This window comes from Nipponia nippon, unplaced genomic scaffold, assembly GCF_047370975.1.
Source record: "Nipponia nippon isolate SJK-2023a ecotype South Korea unplaced genomic scaffold, ASM4737097v1 scaffold_53, whole genome shotgun sequence".
Lineage (NCBI taxonomy): Eukaryota > Metazoa > Chordata > Aves > Pelecaniformes > Threskiornithidae > Nipponia > Nipponia nippon.
This window is the reverse complement of record NW_028262373.1, coordinates 24,027-28,451: the sequence shown is the minus strand read 5'-3', so window position 1 is coordinate 28,451 and position 4,425 is coordinate 24,027. Positions and strand designations below refer to the sequence as shown.

Here is a 4,425-nt window from a genome sequence, read left to right as displayed (position 1 = left end):
CAAGTTAGACATTGAAAGCTGAACTAGTCACCCAGGCAACTCATACCATTGGTAAAGAGAGATGACCCTTTTCCAGAGAAAACTGTCTCATCCTCACTTGGGCAGTTAAGGCAGGTCAGATTAGCTAATTTGACAGTGAAAAGTCTAGGGTAAGTAGCACAGGCTCTGAGGGCTAAAAATGACATGAGGAGAATCTTCCCTCAAATATCCTAAGTTATTTTCTGTCATTGTCTTCTAGGGGAAGAAAATGGTTAACACTTTCTAACCTTCAGGAAATATTCACATTTCTTGACCGCTTTACTCAGAGCGTCCTTCACCTCTCTGTTTCTCAGACTGTAGGTGAGGGGGTTGAGCAGTGGAGGCACAACAGTGTAGAAAACTGAGGAGACTTTATTCAGTGCTCTTAAGAGTCTTCGTTTTTGGCAGGACACGAACAATTATTAAGCTTCCATAAAAGACTGTAATAACAATGAGGTGGGAAAAGCAAGTGGAAAAAGCCTTTTGCATCCCAGTGGTGGAAGTCATTCTCAGGACAGTGGTGATGATACACATATAGGACACCAGGGTTAGTAGGAAAGGGGGTACTGCGCACACTGATGAGAGGATAAACACCAACGTTTCAGTCAGGCTGGTGTCACAGCAGGAAGAGTTTTATCACTGGAGTGAAATCACAAAAGAAATGGTCAATAAACTTGGGACCACAGAAGGAATGTTGTGAAATCAGGAAGCAGCTTATGGCCATAACAAGGAAACCATGCACCCAAGACCAAGCTACAAGCTGCAGACAGGATCTGCTATTCATGACAGCTCTGTAGCGAAAGGGTTTGCATACTGCTAAATACCGATCATAGGACATCGCCGATAAGCGAAAACTTTCAGGGACTGCTAGGGAACCAAAGAAATAAAATTGTGTGATGCAGCTGCCGATAGACGTGCTCTTGTCCCCAGTCAGAAAGCTGGACAACATCCTGGGCAGGATGGTAGAGCTGTAGCAGGTCTCCAGGCAGGACAAGTTGCCCAGGAAGAAGTACAGGGGTTTGTGGAGGCGCCGATCAGCCACCACCAAAACAAAAATGAGGATGTTGCCAATCACAGTCACAATGTAGATCACCAAGAAAAGGAGGAAGAGAAAAGATTGCATTTCAGGGATATTCCCAAATTCCAGGAGCAGAAATGTTGTGATGACTGTTTTATTTCTACAGCCCCCGTTTGCCATGGATCAAGCCAAGAGGAAATGCACCACAGCCTGGAATAAAGCATCAAGAACTACATTTAATTATTGATCCATCATCACCGAGCAGTTACAGAAGAAAGATGGTATTGTTAACATTGTATGGTGGTACGGTTTATTTTCTTTTTGAGCAGTTCTTGAACGTTCTCTGGATAATAATTTATGAGAGACATTATTGTATATTTTTAATTTTCTCTTATGCAAATTTTTTAACAAAATTGCTTCCTTGAGTTTGGAAAGCATCACACAAACTGCGGCAGGATGTTTTGATGACCTAGACTATACCAGACCAATACAACCAGTGGAAAGCCGTAATATGCATTTCCTAAGAACTGGACACGTTGATGAGCGTTTGTGTATACTGAACTTGATAAAAACCTGAAATATCCAGAAAAATATTCAGGAAAATGTTGAAAGGTACGGCTTAGCTCACTTGGCAATATCTTTTGAAACCTGCAGGGTCAGAAAGTGATATTCCAGCCAACAGAAACAAGCTGTGATTCAGAAACCTTCAGTCAAAAGAAGAAAGGAAAAGAGAGGAATTCTTTGAGTGACCATTTCATCACCCAACATGACAAATACCATGCCTAGGAAATATAACAGATACTGAAGGAAATCATGAGAAGAAATGTACTTTTTATTTTAATGCACTGATAGTTATTAAAACTATCAATTTCTCTTCTTTCTCTCTCTCTCTTTTCTCCTCTCCCTTTTTTCCTTTTTTTTTTTAGGGGTTGGCAGGTTTTTGTTCATTAGTTTTGTGGTGGTGTGTGTGTGCATGTGCGCGCACGCTTTTTTGTTTTCTGTTGAAGAGTTCCTTCACAAGCTAAAAAAACACAAGGCTGAGGAACAAGAAAGTGATCTGCCAGGGACCTGGTGTTACTTGTTAAATTAAATGTCGTTGCACACACAGTTAACCTCAGTCTAGACAAGCGTATCTGGACATATTAATCCCACAGTCAGTGTTCAAAGTAATTGAGGTGAACTATACTGTAAGAGGATTTCTCTCTCTCTCTCAGCCACAGACTACTGTCTTAGTTCTGGACAATCATATTGAAATATCTTTATTTCATTCAGATAGGATATCCAAAAGGATAACACTTCAAAACCAAAAAAATTATTCCTGTGTCACAAACCGTATTTCAATAGAAAAGATCATGGGAAAATTGCCCACCTACCTTGCTGCAGGACAGTTTGCATTTGTAGTTCTTACAGGCAGACTGCCGAGGCTATCAGTACGATTTCTGCCCTTCTTGTCCCAAAATATACTGTACAATTGGAAAGTAAAAAAATACCTAAGGAAATTTGGCACTCAGTTACACTACGGTCAATACCTAGCAGATTGACAGCGTGCTTGTTTGTCTACATGTTCATCCTTCCTGCAGTAATTTTCTTCATATCCTTTGTGCATTAATGTCCACCCTACTGTTTCCATCCTGGACCAATCTTAGAGGATAGAAGAGCGTAATAAAATAATCTTTCCTCATTTGACCCAAATTAATCTGATTTACCTCTTAGAAATGTGATTTCCGCCTAGTTTGATATGATGCACCCTCACTTGACGCGCTTTCACTCTGTAGCTCAATCAGATCTTCCAGTGCATAAACCTTCTCCAGATGCCTGTGGCTCTGCTCTGCCTGCTTGTGTACTGCTGAAACACGAACCTCCATCTGGAACTGATATGAGATGCGTCAGTTGTCCCACTGCTTATTTCTGCTGCCCGAATAACAAGGGTCCCTGGGCATTACTGCATTTGGGAATTTACCATTAATAACCCACAATACCTCGCAGGCTTTGCAGATTTTTCAGACTACGACACAACTAGAACAGGGTGAAAACGGAATTTTCACTCTGAAAGAACATCTTTAACAAAGTAGTTTTCCTATTTGTCTTTCTTTCCCATTATCGGCCAAAATTGCAAGAAACTGCTAATTTTTGTGTGACTATTTATTTATTTATTTTCCCTAGACTGTGTTGTACAGATGTTGTATTGGGTCTGGCTGGGATGGAGTTAACTTTCCCCATAGCAGCCCTCACAGTGCTGTGCTTTGTATTTGTAGCTAGAAGGGCACTGATAACGCACTAATGTTTTGGCTCCTCCTCAGCAGGGCTCGCACAGCATCAAGGGTGGATCTCCAACACCCTACACCTGCCCTCGCCCCCCCCAAAGGCCAGGAGGCTGGGGGTGGGCAAGAGGCTGGGAGAGGACATAGCCAGGACAGCTGACCCAATCTGGCCAAAGAGATATTCCATACTACATGAGGTCGTGCTCAGCAATAAAAGCTAAGAGAAAGGAGGAGGAAAGGAGCGCATTCGTCATTAAGGAGTTTGTCTTCCGAAGCAACCGCTATGTGTAGTGAGGTCCTGCTTCCCAGGAAGGGGCTGGACATCGTCTGCTGATGGCAAGTAGAGAATAAAGCTTTTTTTTTTTTTTTTCTTCCTCTGGTTCTGCATGTAACCTTTCCTCTTTCTTTATTAAACTGCCTTTATCTTGACCCAGGAGTTTTTCATCTTATTTTCTCCCCCTGTCCCACTGAGGAGGGGGGAGTGATAGAGCGGCTTGGTGGGCACCTGGCCACCAGCCAAGGTCAACCCAACATAGATGTCTATGTTTTGACTATATATATATATGTGTGTGTGTGTGTGTATTTTACACATTGCCAACAGAATTTTACCTCTTAGAACAGACTGAAACAGACCAGAGCCTTAAAACTCACATCAATCATGTTTAAACTTTAGTTAATTATTAAACTCCATGCGTGCCCTTACATCAGGTATAGTTCTGTGCATTGTTACTGAATGCAGAAAAACTAAGAATGGTCATGGACAGAATAAAATTATAAAAAGAACCTTTTCGAAAGAATGTGGAAAGTGGGACTTCTTAAAGAAAATGAGCCTGCTCCAGTTCAGCTGGCTAAGTTCAGCAGTTTAGATGGCTGAGTCCAAGGTCAGCCCCTTTGCTGATAAGAGTTGTGGCGAAGAAAGCAAGAAGCAAGGGCCTGTCCCCCCAGTAACCTGACTTGCTGGATGGCCACTGTCTCTGGACCCAGTCCTGACTCTGACTTACCCCTCAGCATCCTGGATCCTTGTTGGTGAGGTCACTGCTCCTGCCCACCTTACTGCTGCATTTGGCTCCCAACTCAGCTTCCCTTGTGGAGCAGCTGGCCTTTGCTGCTCCCTGACAGGTCCCTCCA

At 42.6% G+C, this 4,425-nt stretch overlaps 1 pseudogene; it reads right to left on the bottom strand.

Moving 5' to 3' along the window:
• Window positions 1–251: 251 nt before the first annotated feature.
• Window positions 252–1,216, bottom strand: LOC148051815 (olfactory receptor 6B1-like; annotated as a pseudogene).
• Window positions 1,217–4,425: the final 3,209 nt, after the last annotated feature.